Below are 22,408 nucleotides of genomic sequence, written 5' to 3' on the forward strand. Positions count from 1 at the left end.
ACTGCTATAGTACAAGTGTAACAAGAGTGAATTTAGCACCCAGTGTGGGCATTTTGTTAATCCAGCTCTGTAATATAGTTTTTTTCCTCCGCCATCTTTCAATTATCATTATCATAAAATGAAGTGAGGCCTGAGAAGCTCGATGTGCAGCAAAGTTTCATCCAATTATCCGGACCAAAGCCTTGTGTTTTCATCTCTATTAAATATGCATTTTTAAGTTCCTGCAATGCCATTTGGAGCCCCTTTTCTGTTGAAAAAGAAAGATGGGTCGATTGGATGTTAATCAGTAATACTGAGCTGCAGTGAAGTTTGAATTTAAATCCAGCAGAGTGAGCCTCAGTGAGTAGGTGATGACACTGCTCAATATGTGGTTTGTGGACACGAAGCCAAGGATTTGTATGCTCAGCTGAGTTTAATTTTATGGCATTACCCACAATAGTTTTAGACAGGTATATACGCCTGCAATAATTTCTCTAAAGAAATGCTAAAAAAGGGGAAAAGACACAATTCATACCATTTAATGTGTAGAGGCCAATGACAACATACTAATTTGTTTTCTGCTTCTGGAATTTTACATAAACAATTAGGCTAACTCTAGCCTCTGGCATTTTCATCTGCGCCTCCTAAAACCTTTCAGTTCAGTTCATTTTTAATAAGCTTCCCTGATGGCATAACTTATGATAAAATGCAGCAATGCCAGGCTGGGTTCACGAAGGCCAATCGTTAAGGAGATGAAATGTGCTCCTTTGGGAGCCGAGGAGACCTAAATTGCTCTTTTATTTCATTAACAAGCAGATGTAGATCGTCCACGTTCAGCTCCCAGTGGGGACTAACCAATCTAGACAGGGGTTAAAGGGTATTCTGCAAAAGAAGACGCCAGCTCACTGACCTAGCACCTATCAGCCTCGCTATGTGGGAGCTATCAATCAGACTTCTACAGCCTCCGTAGAAGGGCTCATCTTAATTGTGGTTTGGATCGTCATCAAATATGGATAGAGAGACCTCCCAGTAATGTCTTAATTAGTTAAGAAGAAGGCAGTTCTGCTTGGTTTGCTGATCAGCCAGTGTGAACCTTAGGCAGTCGGAGGCAGCTCCAAGAATGGAAAGATCTCTCGGTCTGTTCTCCTGCTTCCTCCATCTCTATATCCCATCCTGACTACATCGATCTCATCATGGATGCTTGCTGACAGGAAATCAATCCGTGAGTCTTCTTAATAAAGCCCTAGACTCATTTCAGTTCCCTTTCAACACGCCACGTATTATACTTCAGACTCTGGTTGTCTTGACCTTCTGCACATCAGTGAATCTGTATCTGGAGGACCTCAAGAGGGTCTACAAGCACAGCTGCTACTCATTCTGAGAAAGTTTCTTTGTTTGAATAATCCGATTTAGTTTCATATTCATCCTCCTCCACTTCTTTTTGATGGTTTGTTGGTGGTTTGGTCATTTGGACACTGATTTTTTTTAACACGACTAAGGCCACGGCATCAACAACGACAACTAAAAATAAATAAAAAATGGTCGCCTGCTTAACATAGGCAAACCCTTCTATTATAAGCGCCTCCGGCAGTGGGCACATAATACATTATCAAAAAATTGCCATATAGTTATATTCATACCACATGACTAATACACAAAAGGTAGACTGAGCCAAGTAATCCTATTAGCTGCAGATGTGTTCTAGCCATGCTGTTTACATAATGAATTGGTAGCTTTGCCTAATTGGTTGCCATGCCAACTCCTGGTTTCCAAGGAGCTAGCTGGCAGTCTGAGTGTTTTAATTGATGGGCCTAATTGATGACTTACATTTATTTTGTTCCTGTGTGTCTAATTGTTTGCACACAAGGAACAACATTTCTTCTTTGCAGAGACACTAAACACATGTTTATTCCTGAAAGAAAATCCTCCCAGTTGCTTAACTTTTAACTTTTGTGACAAGAAGCCAAGACAGAGGCAATAATGTCTCTAAAAACTAAAGGTGGGAACACTGAGACAAGCGTTGAGAACCCAAGAGTCCACCTCGGAGGTGGGGGGGATCCACAGTAAACCACAGTATATTCCTGAATACATTCAAATGGAAAACAAAACAAGTGCACATAAGCAAGCACACACACACACACACACACACACACACACACACACACACACACACACACACACACACACACATAAACTAGGCCCCAGCTCACAACAGTGCAGATAATCTCCTTTATCTAGCCAAGCAGAGCTCACCAGGTTAACTCCCAGATTGTTACTTCTGTGTGTATTTGCCACTTATCTTCTGATGAATGCTTTTTTGCTTTTTGGCAGCACATTGCTTTTGCCATCATTGCTGAAATGTATGCCAAGAAGCATCTACATTTATTTGAAAACACTCAATTAATAAAAAAAAAAACATGACAGTTTTGGTCTTTTTTTTGTAAATGCTCAAAACAAGTCATCCCTGAACATGTCGTGCAGACATGTGTGAAATTAAAGTTGTTCATAGCGTGACAAAATAATGCCAGTCAAGGTTTGCTGACATTACTATTTTTTTATGTATTTGAATGAGTCTTAGAAGCAAATTAAATTTTCACAGGACCTCTCGTGTTGGTCAAGTGGTCATAATGGTCGAGGATCCTGAGTCCTGCTCTCTGATTTGGCTGTATTGCATACGGTCATGTATTAACTGGCTCATACTTCTGATTGGCTAGCATCCTCAAGGAGTGCATACACTCTGATTTAGTAGCCTAGAAATGTTTGGCTGAGCAATGTTTGACATGCACAGAATATAAACTTACTGAGACTGATGTTTAAGTGTGTTGTATAGTTTTATTATGTATGTAAAAGGCTGCAAAGTTGCAAAGGCCAAAGTCCAAAGCAAATAGAGTTCCTGCCAAAAGACAACACTTCTAAAGAAGTCCTTGAAATGTTTTGTTTGGAGTACAAGCTTTTTCCCCTTGTCTGTCTTACTGTGTAACACACTGTCATTATGCCAACCTGGTTGCTTTTGGCACAATCTCACACAGACAATGAGCATCACCTTCTACTTCAAGATATCTGAGCTGCAAGCCAAACGTGCTAGGACTAAGCAAGAACTCCTTGCTTTTAAAAGACCTTTATTTTTGGTAGCATCGCCTCTACATTAATAGAAAATCCCTCAAATTGAATTGTTAGCATAGTGATAATAAAAGTGGGACTCTGACATGTGAAAGAAAAAAAATCATATAAAACCAAGACAATGACTGCTTGTGTTTTTGTTTCAATTGACTTTCGTTTCCCTTTTACTTTGCAATGTGGCTACAGTTAACCCGTGCTTTCACCATGGAAGTTGACCGATCAACCTTTAAAGTAACAGGATGTCCAGAAGAGTCATCTGCCTTCACCGATGCACATGCCAGCCAATAATTCTGATGCTGTAGCATCTCAGTACCCATCTCCCTCAACCATTAATTTGACGCCAGAATACTATTATTATTAGTTTTGCTCCAAAAGTATTATTGGAACCAAACACTCATTTACTTACCTTCTACTTCTTCAGCATCATGCCTGTTTTTACAAGTCGTGGGTAGTAATGTTTGGACTTTGCTGCCAAGGACAGTTTGAGATGTTTAAAACTTAAGCAGGGTAATTTCCTGCATAAGTTTTCAAGCAGTCATGCTTTTCATTTTTTGAAAATGAAATCATTCTTCTGGTTTTGCTATCATCTGAATCAAAACGAAACCCTGCTGCAATCAGAAATTAATGAATAATATCAATGTAATCAAGGTGACGGTCGAGTGGGAGGTATTTTGAGCCTCAACACAAAGAGAAGTTGTGTTTTAAAACTTTGACAATATTCAGACATTTTATTGTTACCATGCCTGGTGACATTACCTTTGGATATAAGAGAAATTAATTAATACCCAGAAAATTTAATTGAATATTTATTTGACCATCCTTGGGTTTCCTGTGTGCACACACTGATAAACTACACAAGGAGAAACTGGCAAGTGTGTGGCCACTGAGTCTGGTAGAGTGAAGAACATAATCTTATTAGTTGTTATCATTTTAATTAGAATTTATGCAAGTGTTTCCATTTTCCGCAATGTCTTCTGTCCTTTCCTTTAGTTTCACTGACTAATATCTTTTAAATGAGCTTTATTGAGAGGGAAGAACCACCCACACACACACCCATTGTTTGTAAAGTCTTCATCGCTGTTTTTTTGGCTACTGACCTCCATGTGGTCATGTGAGGATCACAGAGGCAGATGTAGGAGTTTTACTCTGTAGGCACGGGTTCTTGGCTTTGATCACATCTACGAATTAATGTGCCAGGGGAGCTGTCAGCTTCAACAGGGGGCACTGTGGATGTTCTCCCAACGTCTGCCGTGCCACAGTTAAAGGGTATCTAATCAAAGGGAATCACTCCAACCATCGTGCTCCCAATCACCGCTAATTACTGGTCCGTGACTCAATTAGGTGAGTGATTAATGGCTTTCCAGAGAGCCGTGGAAGGATTCAATTACAAACAACACACAGCAGCAAAACACTGTTCACCTCGTCTCTGCTAGCAGTCAGGATTGAAATTAAGCTGATCTTAGTAATAAAAAATTAATTAATTAAAAAAAAAAACTAAAAAACACGCATTTTTGTTTTTATTGCAACTTTTAGAGTAGTTTTGATACTCTGGTACTGCTTCACAGTTAAATCTTCTTTCTATAAAAGTAAACACTCATACAATATGTTCCACCAGCCACAGGCTCCAATGAACTACAGTATATATTGGAATGAACTGGCAACATGCCTCAAGGAACGATCCAGGGGAGTCTGGTGTATTTTCATCCGAGGAGAGGTTTTGGATTAAACAATCTATGATAAAGCAAACGTCTCAGTAAGCCAAATCTCTGTCTGCGCGCCTCCCTGGTCTTCACCCCTGTGTATCAAACAAAGTGACATTTGAGAGAGTGCAGAGAAGCAGAGTGGGCAGATGAAGGGAGGTGCTGGGAATAAGAGAGCAGGGAGGTAGCCACAGAGACATGTGGCTGGAGGAGATGGATTTTGTTGAATTTTTCTCTCAGGAAATCACACAAATACCTTCAATGCAGGCATATGAAAAAAATTGAAACCTGTTATGTATTAGTCTGATATTAAACAAATGTCATCTATTTTTATCTCTGTGCTCCGCTAAAGGAGGTCAGCGCTAGTCTGAAACGCTACTGAAACCCATCAAAGTTTCCACGTGTGTACATTATAGCGCTTTCGGCGTAAACGCCTGCCGACTCTTTGTCTTTGTCTTTAAAAGGTCTGTTTGCAGATTACTATGAGCTAGATGTTTTGGTCACTAGCGGGTTGTGCTGTGTTGGGTGAAAGAGAATTAAGTGGCGCTTTAGCCCGTGTTAGTGTCACTGATATCACCTCAGGCTAGCTTGTGGAAGGTGAGTGACAGTGACACGAATATTCTGACATATTCTAATAATCTGACACTTAAATTCATTTCATTTATAATGACTGTAAGATGAACACGACAGAGCTAATTTGGATTTTCCGTGCCCTGTGGAATCCTTTCTTTATGGCTTTTGTTTCCGAAAGGGGTTTTTGAATGACAGTTCTTTTCCCCTTTTTCACACTTGAGTTCCCCACTTATCCAGAATTTATTAAAAACATTTCAACAACTGAAGCGTGCAAAAACCCATTGCAAATTTTGACTTGTTCTGTGAACTCGCACGATTCGTGTCATGTCTCATACAAAGTATGTCCCAGTTTTATGGCTGCTTTTTTGCTCTGTTTTTCTAGCCCTTCCCATCACTATATATACCTGTTAGCATCATTATTATACAGACTGCCCAGCTTTTATTAAATGTAAAATGTAAATGCTGCTTCCGTTTTTTTTCCTCCATTCAGCTCTCCACCAAGTTTCATGAAATTGAGCCTGGTTTTCGTTTTAAATTATCTTGCTGACAAACTAAAAAGTGGAGCTAAAAACACAAAAAGCGCCCACATTATTCCTCTTACACTCCATTCATGAAACAAGAATCTCAGGAAGTTTTTCTTAAAAAGGGAAGTATTAGTAGATGGAAAATACAGTCGTGTAATCCTCAAGGAAGACAGAAGAATGCTCGACACTGATGAAATGTACTTCCTTCAACGTTTACTCTTAATACCTTTGTTTAAACATGATAAAATATTAAGACTAGGTAGCTCATATATTAAATATTCTTTCTGTATTTTATTCTTTAAACTTATAATTATATTAAACTAATGTTATTTATGATGTGATTATATGAGTCACTTAACTGAAATATTTGGACATATGGATGTATTAATGAAACATGAATAATAACCCAGTTTCGTTAAAGAGCTGGTTGTGTTATTCCAACATACAGTACTGTGCAAATATCTGAAGCCACTTCCCACTTTTTAAGTGGTCTTGAGCATTAGTTTTCCAGGCTTCCAAGTTGCATCCGGCCCTTCAGTTGATCCATGTACTGTTTTCTGAAGCCTCATTAACAAATGGTCTCAGGAGAGGGGTGGCTGTCAAGAAGCCATTCTTAAGGAAGGGAAACAGGGAGTAAAGAGTGAGGTACGCCAAATTACTCAAGAACTGGACTAAAACTCAGTGCCGACAGGTCTTATGGAGTGATGAATCCAAATTTGAAAGTGTTGGTTCAAACTGTTGTCATCAGAATGCACAGAGGACTTCAGGAGGCACAACATTGAGTGTATACAGCCTTTTGGAAAACATGATGGAGATTTGGGTCTTCATTTCAGCCAGTGGTGTTGGAGAGCTTAACAAAATTGATTAAATTAATGACTCAGAAAAGCACTGAAACATACACGGCTGTAACAATTTCCCATTCTCCTACCAAAATATAGAGAAATGAGGGGTGGGCCTTAAGACTTGTGCATGTAGTGTATTGTTTTGATTTTGCCATATAGTACAGACTAACACCGGCCTCGACATGCAATTAGTTGGAAATGCATAGAAATCCCATGTGATATTTGGCTGAAGGGATGCACAGTGGGATGCAACACAGCAATGGACCGAGTGTGCAGTTTCACTTAGTGGTGTTTACAGAGCTGCCTCTTATGCAGTGGGCACTGTCAGTGCAAGACAAATGGCCATCAAAATGAGAAGAAATAGTATTTTACAGCAGAGAAACACAACAATACTGTGTGCTTGGTTATCTTAGCAGTTGTTGCTGTCTTATTCCAATCTTTATATGATTCTGCCCTGCACACCTCCACCATCCTCACAGAATGCAATAACTCTGGAGCAGCACAGAGTAGCAGGACTGCTTATCATTAAACTACAGCCAGAAAGATTTCTCCCTTATTCTGTCTCAGTCCATTTGTTTTTTCATGCTTAGATGTTCCTGGCTACCTATCTCGAGAAATATTAACAAATCTCTATTTGTGTCAGTTTTGAGAGGGAGGGGAAAAAGCTTTAAACTCTGACCAACCTGTAACAAACACAAATCCCATCATAAGCTAAAAATCCAGAGCTGAGCACTGTGGAGCGACAGAATAACAGGTACGCGGATGCTTGAAACCGTAACAGTTATATGAGGTGCCAAATGACGCAGGGACACACACACACACTGAAAGCCATCAGTCATAAAATGTACCCCTTTCCTTCTCCTGTGTTTATTTATCCTGTGTTCTCTCCCTTTTTTTCAACCACGCATGCCCTGCCAGAAAATGCTCTTTGGTAACACAGTGTCTAATTTGACAAACGGGTCATTGAAATATTGCTTTGAAAGAAAAAAGGATCACACGGAACAGACAGAGAGGAAGACATAAAAAGAAAGGAAAGTTGCAGTGATATAAGTTTGGTGTATCTGATGGTACATTATTGCAGAGAACACATCAACACCAGCAAACGCAAGCAAATCTCAGCCTGCAGATCCTCGCCCATTCCAAGTCTTTCTTTTACCATAGAATAAGCACATTAATCTAAATCACTACTAAGTCCAACATTTAATCTAAGAAGAAATCCACATGTGACATTTCTCCTTCTTTTCGTACAAGAAAAATACTTAAGAGTCAACAGAAAGTATCTGGGAGTCTATAGCCTCCCACCAGGTGACCTTTTAGAGCGATGGAATGAAAGTACAGCATGAATGGCGCAATATCTTTTGGGTCAGAAAATCCAGGCCTGGGCTTTCTCCTCTTGATTTCCAGTCACCCACTCTCCCTCCATTTACCCCATCTGCTAAGGATGTACGTGTATCTGTACAGGCTCTGGCTTAGCCTGATTTATGGCTAAGCTTATATAGAAGAGTATCAGATGGATAGCCCGCATGTGTTCTTTATTTATAGCCAACACAAATGAAAAGTGAGCTCATCCTCTCCATCTCGGTTTCTCCCTCCTTGCTAACTTTCTCTCACCCTGTAGTTGTACAACCACCTTTCCATTTCTTACAGAGAGGCATCTGGAAAGAGTTATGGTCACCACTCAGCCACAAGAAAGACAAGTGTCTGCCCCAAAGGACCACGTTGATTTCGTAAAGACACTGAGAACGAGGAGCGCTGTGGGTGTCCTTAAGACAGTGTCCACTGATGTTCTAAATACCTATATATATATTTTGTTGTGACCGTCTGTGATTAAGGTGAGGAAGAAAACTGTGTTCTGTTCACCAAACAATCCTCATTATTACTCGCTAACCTGGTGTCCAGATTTTATAATAACTTCTTGTCAAGTGAGGACATGCCACGTCTTCATTTGTATATTTGCATGTGTTGTTTGACAGTTGCAATTCTTTATCAATTCCCAACAGTGTTTTCCTGGAATTCTCTTCCTTTGATAATTCTGGCTGCAAAACAGTTTGAATAATATAACAGGCTTCACCAAGGCGTGCAATAGTCACAACCAGCTGCTTTAGCGCAAAGCAGGCAACGTGTCTATTAACAACTACTATACTAATTATTCAGGCTTTGAATGAGGGACGGAACATGGGAGAGTAAGTGTAAAGTAGCGCTTTTCTGCAGATACGACATAGTGAAGCATCAAGGTAGGCTGCAGGAATTTTACTTTTCCACAGGGACGCCTTTTTTTTCTTTAGAGAGATGCCTACTGTTTGATAAGAGAAACTAAATTGCAGTACTAAATTAATTAAGATCTTGCAAAATGATTACTGGATTAGTCTGGCATTAATTGAAAAAGCTGATGAAGACCATATATCACAGAGATTAGAGGCATCTGAGCCTCTTGTGTTCAAGGCAACAATATCAGGAGGACATTTTTATAATAATAATAATAATAATAAAAAACAACCCGTCAGTGATGGCCCAGACTGAATCATTTATCGCATCTATTAAAATCAGTATTATGTGACTTTTTTACAAAGTTGTCAGATTATAAAAAACAAATATGCCGACAGCTTGAAGGGCTGTGTAAATTACTCGCTGGTCATATTCGTTTTCTTTGCATGTTCACACCCTGTCTTCCACACGCATACTCTAAAAATAGAAACGAACAGGTTCTGTCTTCCACAGCTATCCTTTTGAGCTATTTTAGGGGCTTTGCCAGCTAAGCAGACTAACACTTCAAATGTAACACCCTCAGACTCACAACGAGAAGCAGGAGGAAGCAGCAGTATCATTGCCGTGGGGTTAGCAGGCTGCAGCTTTCTTCTCTCCCCCCTCCGAGCACAAACTCTTCGTCCCTCCCCGGCATCCACCAGGCGAGATCACTACCTTGTGTATTACTGAAGGCAAAGGCTGCTGCAATATTAACAAGGGAGATGCCCTCCGTGAGCCTAGCAGGCAAGTCTGCTTGTCTCCTCAGCCTTCAGGCTTGAGACATCCAATAAAGGTAATCCTCAGTCAACAGTGTGCATAGTTGAGTTGAGTTTAGTGTCTTTTGGCAGACATGGAAGGTGTACTGACAGGAAGGTATGGATCCAACCAAGATGAGGCCATTGTTTATCTTGCAAGAGGTTCGAGTCTTGTGCTGCAGGGAAGTGTTTGTGAAAGAAGAGCATGAAGAAGATGTCTGTGCATGTAAACCTCCTGCAGGAGCACAAAGCTTTTCTCAGTCTTATCAGTTTACCATTCCCTCTTTCTCCTTGACTGTATATATAAGGAAGTGCATGTACATATGGTTTTGGAAGAAAGAGGTTATTCGGCTGTTTACACTGTGTGTATATTTGTGCTTGTAAGCAGCAGGATCCAGGTGGAAGCCAGATAGCCGGGGCCATCACTCACACCAACAGTGAGTCTTCGACTTTGCTGAGCCCTTACTCTGAGATAAGGTTTTGGAACCCTTTGGCTCTGCAGCCTGATCAATCTGCAGATTTACAGCCACCACTGCAGCACACTGATGAAGCATAAGAGCAGTAAATTCCACTCCCCTCATAGAAAACTGTGCTCTCTATCTCTCTCTCACTCGCTCTCATGTATTGATGTAACACCCTTGAAATCTTTTCTTTCTAGTTTCAGTAGAATAACTAGTGAGTGGCTGATCTTAATCAGCGGCGACTTGTTCCACTCTGTGTTTCTGTTCACATTACTCTTTCTCCACACATTTGCTGTACATCTAATACTTCCCAGAATTTGCACAATTTCTCATTTATATCCCTTAATGTCAGGGCCGATCTGTCTGGAACTCAGCAAGACTCCATTTAGCCCTCTGAGAAGATTGTAAGAGATTTTTTCCTGATGTGAATATTCAGTGATCATCGCAGCTAAAATGGCAGGAGTCGTGCTTCTTGTATCCAGAATTTTATCTCTTCTCAAGTTCCTTATATATCTTTTTGATGCTCTGGTTTTGAGTTTTTGTTCAATTTCTTGCTTAATTTGGGGTCCTTTCCCCCTTACTACCAACACTAAAAACAAATTTGTTCTTCCATATGTGATTCAGCACCTGATCTTGATGCCTCCTGAGCACATACCACTAGAGGTTTTGAGGGCACCTGCCAGGATACCCATGGACAGTCCCAGAATGCTCAGGACAGATTATATATCTCAGCTGGCAAAGCCTTGGGATCCCCTAGGAGGAGGTAGAAAGCATTTCTGGGGAGAGGGGCATCTTGACTAACTCGCTTAGCCTGTAGCCACCCCAACCCCATGTCCACCAAGCACCAATCAGGTGCTGGTAGCAAGGCTGAAAATGCCTCTCCCTTGGGCTGTTACTTGAGACACGATCGAGTCTCCTGAGTCTTAAAGGCACAGAGGTGACGAAGCAAGTACAAAGCCTGGATCCTTTCTCCTGCATAGTGAATGGGGTTGAGGGGGTGGGGCATGGGGTTGCTGGGTGAAAGGATAAAGAGGGGCTTAATGGCAACCTGCCTAACCTCCTGACCCTACTTTGTTGGAAAGCAGGAACCAAGGGTACCTGACTAAGACTCCATTCAGGGAAAATAAAAGCACAAAGCTTGGATATCCGACATGTGGTTCAAATTCCTCCAATCTTTGCAAGGACTTGGTGAAGGCCCTTGTCAAAGATACACAAAGAAGTATTTTTTTTGTGTTGCTTTTACTGCTGCATTTGCGAACTCCTTAATAGTTGCAACAAGGATAGAACTTTTTTTCCCCGTCTGTTAAAAAAGTCTTCAGGGAAAGCAAAAATAATTCAGTAACCATCACTGTAGTGACTTCCAAACCAGCGCTCTGGTTCTTTCTCTCTTTCTCTAGTTCAGTGTTTCCTTAAACGTCTGGCAACTGTAGACAGCATTTTCATGAATTTTATGTACAAAGTTACTAATATGAGGGAGTCGCAGCAGGTGGAGGGTGGGATCATTACTTCTGTTAAGGCTGACATCTGAGGCTCGGAACAGGATAAAAACACTCTGATCTCCTTCCCACATGCTCTGCAGCCTTCAGCAGCCAGATTCTTCCTGACACTGGATCAAACAACTTCTGCATCCCTAGTATCAGTGTCTGCTCATTTACTATCATCATGAGCATCCTTCCTTATTATGCTCAAAACTTTGGAGAAATAAAAAATTGTCCCTATTTGTTCATTTCCTGCTTGTTGAGTGCATCAGCTGGCGATTGCAGACATTCCTAGGTTAGTAGGGTGAAAGGACAGAAGTTCCCAGGGTCTCCACTCCCAGCACATTTTGCTTTACACCTTTTGCACCATAGGGGGAGCCATGACCTCATGTTCCTGCTTTTTCCCATTCTTGCTCTGCAACACTCTTTTAAAGCTTGTGTTACTCTGCTTCCCTGTGTTATACTGACTGTATAACCACAGCATTCAGAAATAGAACTCACTTTGATCAAGTGCAATGCATCTTGCTGTGACCTAGTAGGACAGATGGGCAGCAAAATACAGTAGGTAATGATACTTGATTTATATGCTTTTGCCTCCACAATGGGCCTTAGTGGCTGAGTAATAGGCATCACTGTTTGTCAATTTTACTGCTGCTCAATGGAAACTGAAATATGTGGTATCTTGCTGGAACAGAGTAGGGAGAAGCAATATACAACCTTCGTCTCTGTAGCTTACTGCGGCTGAAAAAACAACCACAATTGAAGGCATATCTTAGAAGCCGGTGGCAATATAAACAGAAATAAAGATCTGATCTATTCTGAAGGAAGCAAAAGTTTCATTGCTTTATGACTTTTCAAGATCACTTTCTAGACTGCAGGTAATGCACTGATTTTGCATCTTTTACACTTGTGTTTGGAGGTGATGTATACCTTGACCCAAACATTATACATGGAAGTGGAGTGACACACTTCTTGGCCTCGGTGACATTAAAGTTACTGGCAGGATGTCGGCGGTTGTTTGCAGACCTTCATGCAAAGCCAACTGCTGGGCCTGAGGCTAAGTGCATCTGCATGTCTTTGATGATCTGCTTCGCTTGATTCAAATGTTAGGTCTGGGATCAGCTGTGTAACACAGCTCCTAAACATCCCTGCAAAATCCGTCAGTTGGGCAGTTCCCATAATAGAAAGGCACACTTTATGAGGTCTTTCCTGTTCTGTCCATGCCTGCCTCTATTTTGTCAGCTAACGTTACCAGTAAATTTGGTCATTAAGCTTCTGTGGTTTGACTTTCAAATAGCTTCTCACTAGCAATATGGTCTCTCTAAATGAAATACCCTCAGCACCACCTCAGCAATTAACTTGAAAATGTAATGATGATTTTGTGTTGGCATATGGAAAAATTACATTTTTGGATCAGCAATCTATCGGCCATCTTGCGTTTTCTGCTGGGGGTTTGTGGGGGTCTTGTTACAGATAGCTAACGGTATATTTACTAAACTTGTCCTTCTAGACTGCAGGCAACAAAAGAATTTGGGGGGTGAAGAGACCCATCTGCTCTTCTTTATTTTCTAATCTGCTGCTACACCATTGCCAGATTATCCCAATGTCCCATGTTGACTATAGACCAATAAGTGCACATCCATGTAGACATTAGCTTCTGAATATGCATAAAAGAAACTCATATTGCACTAAAACATGCATTTAACCATGCTTCCAGAAAGATGCTACCCAGATATGCATGCTCATGTGCACAAATGCTTATTAGCACATCTCATTTGCATGCATCCATTTGACCAGGCAAATATTGATGATTTGTCCTAACTTATTGTGTAAAAATGATAATCTGATGATTGCTAACATCTAATTGCCACAGCTGGGTGTGTGCATATGTGTGTGTGTGTGTGTGTGTGTGTGTGTCTACACTAATGGAGCAACTGGGTCCTAACTCATTACTCTGGCAGAGAGGGGCTGCTTTATCTGCTATCTGAACCCATTTTAAATGCTAGCCTATTTTTAAATGGCTTCTGTCGAGGAGGGAAATTATTTTACTGCTATTGTTAAATAATTGTTATTGCATTAATAATATAATTTGCAGCATGGATATTGCATTCCAAGGTTTAGACAGTGTCTCTTTCAGAAAGACTGAGTTGCAGGCTGACAGGAAGTTGTATGCAGAAAGAAGCAGGAAGTTATTTTGAGCCGCAGGCTAAGACGAGGCTTTAACAATGTAACAGATAGCTTTATCATTTTATATTAAGGTTTTAGTAGAGGTTCTTGATTAAAACATTTATTTAGTAGAAGACATACACATAGTCTCAGTGAGCTTCTGGTCTGGTAAAAGGTCAGAAGTGTAAGAGGTGACACAAAGAGCATGTGAGGTCAACACACACACACACACACACTTTAAATTAGAGGAGAGGTTAGTTATGTTTGGCTGTAACTGCAAAATTGTCTTGGTAAAAGAGGAACCGTTTCTTGGTGTCTCGGCAAGAAAGAGGAACAAGACAAGAACTGAAAGGTAGACAGGAAGGGCTAGCCATGAAAATAGAAGATGATTTTCTAGGTGAAAAGTCATGATATTGATCTGATCTATGTATAAAATGTATGTGACGTATGAAGGGGCGTCAGTAAATAAACCCTGATGCTATAAAATATCTGTTCATGCTTTGAGTAAGTCGAAGACTACTTCCTGTCTGCGTACAGAGTTCTCTTCCCACGCGTGTATTCATTAAAATCATCGTTTGACTTTACCCGGCCGGATCGGTGTGGTTATTCTTCGATCACCTCTTGTACCCTTCCTCAATATTGAATCTTAACATTTGGGGGCTTCGTCCGGTTATTGGGGAAGGAGAGTTGGAGGTTTGGACGGAGAAATCCGGGGTCTTGGGTGGTCTGACGGGCAGACGTGAATTCCAGTGGTCTAAGTGAGTGGGCATAAGCCGGCTTATCCAAAAGGTAAGGCACTACCTGTTGAATTATTTCCAAAGTGTGCCAAATTGGACATGATAAAATTTAAGTCTACTCACTGAAGTTACTGGTGGATGTCTGTTTTGATTTTGATGAGAATGTCATGACAGTACTGAGGATTTAAAGCAGTTGGACTGCTGGAAAGGATTTAATGCGGTTGGACCGCGGGAAGCAGTTGGACTGCTGGAAATGATTTTAGTAGGTTAGGGAATTTGGTTATTTTTTGGTTATAAGGTTGGACCTGCTTCAGTCTTACACTTTGTTGGGTGTTTTATTGTTGTTCCAAAGTATTATAAATTACTCAAGAACGCCAGTTGGACTGGTAGGAAGCGCAGTGCTCAGAGGTAACGCTTGCCAATGCAAAGGACGCTTATGCATTGTCCTCGAAGAGGGATAGTCAGTTGGTCACTGTGGAGCTTGGGGCACTCCAGAATAACTAGGAGTTAGAATCTCCTTACCGTTTGGAACGGTATCTGCGCTTTTTTGGGCAGCAAAGGTTGGACCTTGGGTGTTGGACACTTTTAAATTGAGTTAGGGACTTTAGAGATGAGGCCAGAAACTGTTGGACAGATACTGGTTAATTGATTACAAAAAAGTTGGACTTCTATCGGTTAGACCGTTAACTTAAATTTTTCGAAATTCGGTAGGTGTTAAAAGGTTTAAAATCTGTGCAGTTGTAAATATAAGACGTCTCTGTATTAAAAAAGATCTCTGTGGGTCGAGTCAGCAATGCACTGACTGCCTGCTGCTATTCTTAGATGAAGAGTGTGTGTGCATACAAATGAGGCAGCTGATGCAGAGCGCATGAGAGGACTATGCTTTCGGTTTTGTGTGTCATTCAGCTCTATAACTATTGTTTGCAAATGTGGATAAATGTCTGCAGTTAAAATGCTGGCTTAGTAAATAACAACATTGTAAATATATGAATGGTGACAGCGTTTCAAAATAGAATATAAGAATTGTTTGTGTTTAAAACCAACGTTTAGGTAAAGAAGATTTAAGGTGGATTTGAAGGCATAAACAAAAAATAAAAGGGTTACAGTCTGCAAGGGTTGTTAATTCATGAGCTGACTGGATGCAGAGTAAGTGGAGTGGTCATCCTGAGAGGATTGAATGATGCTCTAACTCTGTGGTCAAGTCAGACATAGGCTTTAAGCAACCATGAGCCACTAATAAGCGTGACAGATTAATGAGTATGTGTAAATTGAACTTGTTAAATAGTTTTGATAGGAGTAACTCAATGAGCACGCAATAAAGTGGACTTTTTAGGGGCAGTTTATCACTGACACCATAAAAAGCAACTTAATTAGTAGTTCAATAACAAATTGTAAAGATAACCTTTGTTATTTGATAAGACAGAGAAAATTCAGGTTACATATAGTGAATAAATAAGGAAATGTTAATCTCTGCGTCATTCCACACTGAAATTTCAATTGTAGGGGATCATTTGGAGGTGAATTGTGTAGGACACGGGGAGACAGAAGAATCTCCCCATGAGTTTTCAGTGTGCATAGAAATTGAGGAGGCTGAACTGGAAGCCTGGCTGGGTCGTTGTTTTTGTTTATTTGAGGGTCTGCTGGAAGTTTGTGAAAACGACCACCTTGATATGTGGGAGCCTTCTCGGGCAGCGATTTTTTTGTTAGACCTGTGGCAGGCTGTGCAACATGGAGAAAGCTTTGACATAATGTCATAAAGGTGATTTCTTGGTTTTAGACTTATTAGCACGGGACAAGTTGAGGGACCCTTGAGGGTGTGTTGCTGTAAAGTATACAAGGGACGCGCAGCGCCGTTAATGGGTTTAAAATAAATGAAAAAACACTAATCCGAGGAACTATTGGAGAGGTAAGTATACGGAGGTGAGCGCGTTGCGCATAAGGGTTGCTGGTGTCATATATTAACACTTTGAGGGCGAATAATTTTGATTGAGTGTCAACGCTTGAGAACGCGAGGACAGCGTCTAAAGGGCTGGGTTAAACTTTGTGTATCACCGAGCAGGGGAAGAGGAGCCAGTGGTTGCGAGAACAGCGAGACGAAGACTGAAACTGAAAGTTAAGCGTGTCTGGGTGACCTAGACCAAGAAGGTGGAGTCGACCAACGCCATTGGAAGAGGTAAGTCTGTGTTTCAGAGAATGGCTGACAGATCGGGTGCGACACCTAGTAGGAAAAGGGGATGCAAACCTCTGAAGGATCAGCTCGAACAGCTTAAGAAAGCTGTTCGCTTGGCTTCCCCTGGAGTATCAAAATCAGCAGAGAAAGAGTGCCAAGCGATGGAGGTTGAGGTAAGTAAACCTATTATATCCCAACAGAAAGGGCTGGGTGATAAAATACCTCTGAGCTTGGTGTTAAAAACTGAAGGAGAAGTGTATGGACAAATGCATGAGGCCCTACGTGCGTCCATAGAGGCATTAACGGCATTGGAGGTTATAAGACAGAGAGTAATGCAGGGAGGGCCAGAAGAGGAGAATGAAGACCGTGCGACGTCATCAGAAGAAGACGATGAGGAGGACGAAGATGGAGGAGCTGAACCCCAACCAAGTACAAGCCTAATTTTGAGGAAAAGAAGTGTGAAGAGAGACCAAGCACAGAGACAGCCCATATTTAAGAGCTCAAAGGGGAAAGGAAAGTTGAGGAAGAGTAGAAGAGTGAGTTTTGAACAAGGAGCTCCTGACCCTGGTTTAAGTCTGCCTCTAATAGCAGGTCCAAAGAACGAACCAGTTTATCGCGCCTATAAGGTGAGAGATTTGGAAGCATTGGTTAAACAACTTCCACCAATAACCAAGGGAGAACATTGGGAAGGAGAAGAATTAGCGCTGGGCGACTTTCGCACTTTGGCCGGACGTTGTATGCTGGGTGGTGGGTTAGCAGATGTAGAGCAGATAGCTCAAACAACCAGATATGCAAATGACCTGAAATATCATGAGGTGCAGAGTGACTTAGCAGATGCAGTTCGGGAGAAGGACCCAACTCCTAACTTTGGAGCCATTCCAAAAATTATTTGGGATCCCAAAAACACACCCAGAGAGTGTTTAGCTAAAGCAAAGGAACAATGGTTGTTAGAAACAGGAATACATCCGGGGAAGGAGGGTGAAAGTAGAGCGTGGTGTCGTTCGGCAGTGCTGGCAGGGCTGCCCAATCAGGTTGCAGTTGACTTGGAAAAGAACCCAGATTTTGCCGTTGCAGACTCGGTGCAGTGGGAGAGACATGTGACCCACAGACTTCAGCAGGAACAGGATTTGACGAACAAACAAAAGAAAGAGTTAGATGAAGCACAGGCGCAGCTGCTTAGGCTGCAGCTGGGTGAGGCTCGCGAAAAATATAATGCGAAGAAAAAAGAACCGAAAGAACTAAATAAGACTATAATGGTGGCAAGGCCTCAGCCCGATCCTGTGCCTGACTGGCCAGATCAGGATCCGGGTCTCTACCCTGATGACCGTTGGCCCGCCAATGCACCAAGGCAGCGTCAACCCGTAGGGAATTGGGGGATCGGTGGACCGCAGAGAGGGCGTGGTGGATCCGTGAGGGGAGGACAAAGGGCTCGGAACCCGGGGAATCCTGGCAGTGTGTCTTGGACTGCCTGTTACAGCTGTGGAGCAGAAGGACACTGGTCCCGAGAATGCCCTGAATCGCAGCGAAATTATCAGAGGCGAGGCTATCAACCCCAGGCACGAGGAGGCCCAAGACAAAGAGCTGCTTACAGGGGAGCACATCAGGCTCCAAACCCGAATGCAGCACCAGCCCCCAGTACCCAGTAGCCGACTGGGGCTGGGAGGGGGAGCAATACTGATGGAGCCCGGAGAAACTGTACAGCGTGGGGACGGCAGAACCTATGCTGTCAATGATGATGATCCAGCATTGACACAGCTGGGAAAACAGACTTTGAAGCACCAATATGTGGTGTCCTCACAGGTGCCTGGAAAATCTCATGGGCAGGGACCTGCTTGTGAAACTGGGATCACCTCTTGTACCCTTCCTCAATATTGAATCTTAACACTTCCTATTACACACATCACCTCCTGAGCGGCAAAGAGCATAATATCTCTTCCTCCTCACTACCAGTTATCTCCTACATTCATCAGCTGACTTACTCCTTACCTGTTGTTGCCTTTAGTCATTACTAAATGGGAAAAGGCAGATTGAATCTTCTGTCCATATGAATAATGAGTTCATGAGACACACAAAAGTAATCACAGAATGATCAGGCGATGGCATTTCGGGATATTTTATGGATGCCAAAGTAGAAGAACAGTTACTCGTGCTGTTCCTGCATTAACTGATAGCTAACTAACTGCAGCTCACAGGTAGACTGTTACAAATATTTGACTCACTCCAGACGGGCTGAGAAGTTAAAAGGTTAAATGTACCGTGCGTCACATTTGCAAAACGATCTGCTGTTAGATTTCGGGGAACCGCTTCCCTCTGGAGAAAATCTTGACAACTCGTTACTTGAAATGATTTAGTAATTTTCATATTGTCCATCTTCCTCATTTGCTCCCCATTTTCATCAGTATGATGCGCTCGCTCTCTTTCCTTTCTTCCATCTGTTTCTTGTTAGCCTCTGTTACCGAGGATGAGCTCAGTTTTCTTGCTTTCCTTGCTTCACCCGCTCCCTCTCTCTCATTCCCTTTCGATCTCCTTTGCATTGGGTGTTTGGCTGACACCCAGTTTCCAGGCAATGTGTTACAATTACTTTTTGCTGATGGTTAAAAATAAAGTCATTCTATAGCGTTTAGCCGTCGGTGCATTCGTGACATGCACTGTAAAAAGAATAACCCTATTCAAATAAAAAAAAAAATGATATCCAGTTGTCACATCCAAAATATTTGGCTTTATAGAATCCAAATTGAGTCACTTGATATGACCTGATACTTTTATGTTGATATAAACAATATTACTAGACTTGACTGAAACTTTAAATTTTGCATTGATCCAAATTGATTTTTTTTACATAGAACCATATTTTAATTATTGAACCAAGCTAATATATTGAAATTTAACCAACCTAATGTATTCACATCGAACCAAATTAACATGAACTAATATGTTTGTGTTGAAGCCAGGTAATTGATTTACATATATTCAAACTATATTTTTTACATTTCATTTTATTTCAGTTCAAACATGCTCTGCATTTCCTATAAAAAACAAGACAGTTGGCCAACCAATTATTTCAAAATTATTTATTGTTCCAAACCATTTTAACTATAATCACAGAATATGATGAGCGTATGTTGAGGCGTATATTACTAATATAATTATATTAGTAATATACAGATTTAGTGCTACGGCAGAAATGATTAGAGAAATGTTTGTTTTATAAAACCTGCAATCTTTTGAAAACCAGTATAAAACCTGCAATCTTTTGAAAACCAGTATAAAACCTGCAACCTGTCTAAAACTGGCATAAAACCATTATAAAAACTCTTTTTAAACCAATTTGCAAGTACTCAAAAATGTTTATATGTGCACTGTGCGTGTACAATGTAAAAAAAAAAAAATCTACACATGTATCAATGAAATCAACTTAAATCTCCCTTTCAAATGGGTGTTCTTATAAATTTTGAATGTAGAATACCACTGCAGGCCAACCAAGCACACATGCACATGCATGTGCACATACACATGCACACATGCATGCAAACACACTACTGTGCAGTGTTAAGTTCACAATTAAGTTTGCGAATCTTAGAGGTCATCTTGTTAAAGTCAAGCTCCATCATAATCTTTTGAAGAGCCTCAAAGGTGAACCTGAATCCTCGTGGATATTCCATATTAAGAGCATAACAGAGTCCAAAGACCATTGCCACTCCAGCTGCCACAGAAGGCAACTCATTCAGGACTTCCACACCATCAATGATTATCCCGATGTCTCGAGGCTGATGTAGGAGGCTTGAGTTGTCCCTGAAGACGAAGAGTGCCATGGTGGTACTCTGCAGCTCTTCCTCAGCTTCATCTTTCTGGGATATCTTGAGGTAAAATATGGAACAAAATGTACAAGTGAAGAATTGAAGTCTGGCACACCTGATAAATCTTTGACCATAATAAACTACTATTTTGATAGTTGTTTGGTCACAGACTATTAGAACAATTATTTGACTAATCAGATTGTGAATTGCATAATCATTAAATTAAATCAATGGTGGAACATTTTCATAAATGTTCCACAAAGCCCAAGAAAAAAAAAAGAAAACAATACAGAACCCTAAGATATTAACTTGATGAGTTGATTAATCGTTGCTGTCCTACATTAATCACTGCATTTAATAGCAGAGTTGTCAAATTTACATCAAGAGACTGCATCTCATGTAGAGACAGAACAGATATGGACATACCATGTATTCTTTTATCAAGTCCTCAACACATCAGCAAGGTGAATGACAGGATAATGAGGGAGAGTCTAGATTATTATGAAATGTTTAAAAAGGATGTGCAGTGTAAATGCAAAATGATACCTGTTCAGATTAAATGAAAATGTATGCTTCAGCCATGGAATGGATGGAGCGATCTGTGGTTCTGAAAGCATACAGAAAAAAAAGAATAATGTTACTTCTCTATAAAACACATTACATAGAAAAACCAAGAAATACGTAACATGACATACCAAACAGTCTACAGACCAGCCATTAGCGACTAAGTTTGGCATAGGGTCAATTTTTTGCTGTTAAAATTAAAATTTCTTCAGAAAATGCACATTTTTCCGAGCTGCGCCTGAAAGTCAATTGAAGGAATTAGTCTTATGTCATTGATCTTATATGCTGGCGTGTTATTTCTGTCTCTAAATCATGCACATTAATAATTATCTTTTGCGCTTGGTGTACACACACATAACACACAGATATTTATATGAAGAGAGACAGAGACAAACGTGCGCGCACAAACACAAGCTTGTGTCTAGAAACCGCGAGCTCACCAGAAAAATTCAAACGAAGCGGAGCACGGAGTTATACTATGAATGTTATGAACTATGAACTTATGCTAGCTAGCTGTATCCACCACCGATGCATCGTGGTAACGCTAGCTAGTTAGTATACTGGCAAAAAGCCGTTTTTTGCCTAACTTGTATTCCCGACTGTGATGGTCGGTTTCTGGTAACCAGTTCTAACGTTGCGCAGGATAGCTAGCTAGCTTATAGCTAGCAGCTACAATCATGCAAAAATTAGGGGTGGCTGTCGACCCAGCTTAAATGGGGTTATTTTCTGCAATTTTGGCAATACAAATTATAAAAGCTTTTGTAACACACTTGGCTTTACTTACGTTTATTTTCAGATGAAATTAATCAAAGATGTGACATGATGTTTCCAGCAGCCATGCAGAATAAAAATGGGTCCCGGTCTATTTCTGGTGGGCGTGTTCAAGTGCAAATCACTTTGACTCAAATTAAAGATATAATCTGTTCAACGTGAAAAGAAATATATGTTTTGAGAGAAATCAAAAACTTTGCGTTGTGTCCTTTGTACAGATATTTAGTTTCATCCAAATCAAAAGTGGTATTTTAAAATGCAAAAAGAAAGGGTTTCACAATCAAATCAATGATTTTATTCTGTTTTGAATGGCACTTATTAGATTGAATGAATGACTGCATGTTAGACTTTTTTCAGTGTGGTATGTATGTTAATAAGACATGCATGACTGCATGTGATGCTTTTGTATAGAGTCTCTTTTGCATGTTGTAGCGTTTCTACAGGCACCTAGTTTTTCTTTATTGTGAATTGTTTGCATACTCTCGCCGTGCATCTCTGCATCTGCACTTTTGTGGACTGGCTGCAGG

At 40.8% G+C, this 22,408-nt stretch overlaps 1 long non-coding RNA gene across 1 annotated transcript; it reads right to left on the reverse strand.

Moving 5' to 3' along the window:
- Window positions 1-19,914: 19,914 nt before the first annotated feature.
- On the reverse strand, window positions 19,915-22,017 carry LOC113006531 (uncharacterized). Its single transcript, XR_003269769.1, has 3 exons — window positions 21,895-22,017; window positions 21,093-21,153; window positions 19,915-20,606 (listed from the first exon to the last, which is right to left on the reverse strand). It is a non-coding gene; the product is annotated as an uncharacterized LOC113006531 (long non-coding RNA).
- Between the last annotated feature and the right edge of the window lie 391 nt (window positions 22,018-22,408).

The sequence above is a fragment of the Astatotilapia calliptera genome, chromosome 15 (assembly GCF_900246225.1).
Source record: "Astatotilapia calliptera chromosome 15, fAstCal1.2, whole genome shotgun sequence".
Taxonomy (NCBI): Eukaryota; Metazoa; Chordata; class Actinopteri; order Cichliformes; family Cichlidae; genus Astatotilapia; species Astatotilapia calliptera.